Raw genomic sequence first — 1,465 nt, 5'->3', positions numbered from 1 at the left:
TGCTGCTCCTGCTCCTGCTGCTGCTCCTGCTCCTGCTCCTGCTGCTGCTCCTGCTCCTGCTGCTGCTGCTGCTCCTGCTCCTGCTCCTGCTCCTGCTGCTGCTCCTGCTCCTGCTGCTGCTCCTGCTCCTGCTCCTGCTGCTGCTCCTGCTCCTGCTGCTGCTGCTGCTCCTGCTCCTGCTCCTGCTCCTGCTGCTGCTCCTGCTCCTGCTGCTGCTCCTGCTCCTGCTCCTGCTGCTGCTCCTGCTCCTGCTGCTGCTGCTGCTCCTGCTCCTGCTCCTGCTCCTGCTGCTGCTCCTGCTCCTGCTGCTGCTCCTGCTCCTGCTCCTGCTGCTGCTCCTGCTCCTGCTGCTGCTGCTGCTCCTGCTCCTGCTCCTGCTCCTGCTGCTGCTCCTGCTCCTGCTGCTGCTCCTGCTCCTGCTCCTGCTGCTGCTCCTGCTCCTGCTGCTGCTGCTGCTCCTGCTCCTGCTCCTGCTCCTGCTGCTGCTCCTGCTCCTGCTGCTGCTCCTGCTCCTGCTCCTGCTGCTGCTCCTGCTCCTGCTGCTGCTGCTGCTCCTGCTCCTGCTCCTGCTCCTGCTGCTGCTCCTGCTCCTGCTGCTGCTCCTGCTCCTGCTCCTGCTGCTGCTCCTGCTCCTGCTGCTGCTGCTGCTCCTGCTCCTGCTCCTGCTCCTGCTGCTGCTCCTGCTCCTGCTGCTGCTCCTGCTCCTGCTCCTGCTGCTGCTCCTGCTCCTGCTGCTGCTGCTGCTCCTGCTCCTGCTCCTGCTCCTGCTGCTGCTCCTGCTCCTGCTGCTGCTCCTGCTCCTGCTCCTGCTGCTGCTCCTGCTCCTGCTGCTGCTGCTGCTCCTGCTCCTGCTCCTGCTCCTGCTGCTGCTCCTGCTCCTGCTGCTGCTCCTGCTCCTGCTCCTGCTGCTGCTCCTGCTCCTGCTGCTGCTGCTGCTCCTGCTCCTGCTCCTGCTCCTGCTGCTGCTCCTGCTCCTGCTGCTGCTCCTGCTCCTGCTCCTGCTGCTGCTCCTGCTCCTGCTGCTGCTGCTGCTCCTGCTCCTGCTCCTGCTCCTGCTGCTGCTCCTGCTCCTGCTGCTGCTCCTGCTCCTGCTCCTGCTGCTGCTCCTGCTCCTGCTGCTGCTGCTGCTCCTGCTCCTGCTCCTGCTCCTGCTGCTGCTCCTGCTCCTGCTGCTGCTCCTGCTCCTGCTCCTGCTGCTGCTCCTGCTCCTGCTGCTGCTGCTGCTCCTGCTCCTGCTCCTGCTCCTGCTGCTGCTCCTGCTCCTGCTGCTGCTCCTGCTCCTGCTCCTGCTGCTGCTCCTGCTCCTGCTGCTGCTGCTGCTCCTGCTCCTGCTCCTGCTCCTGCTGCTGCTCCTGCTCCTGCTGCTGCTCCTGCTCCTGCTCCTGCTGCTGCTCCTGCTCCTGCTGCTGCTGCTGCTCCTGCTCCTGCTCCTGCTCCTGCTGCTGCTCCTGCTCCTGCTGCTGCT

The sequence above is a fragment of the Myotis davidii genome, unplaced genomic scaffold (assembly GCF_000327345.1).
Source record: "Myotis davidii unplaced genomic scaffold, ASM32734v1 scaffold663, whole genome shotgun sequence".
Taxonomy (NCBI): domain Eukaryota; kingdom Metazoa; phylum Chordata; class Mammalia; order Chiroptera; family Vespertilionidae; genus Myotis; species Myotis davidii.
The sequence above is the reverse complement of the archived record's forward strand: the minus strand, read 5'-3'. Positions refer to the sequence as shown.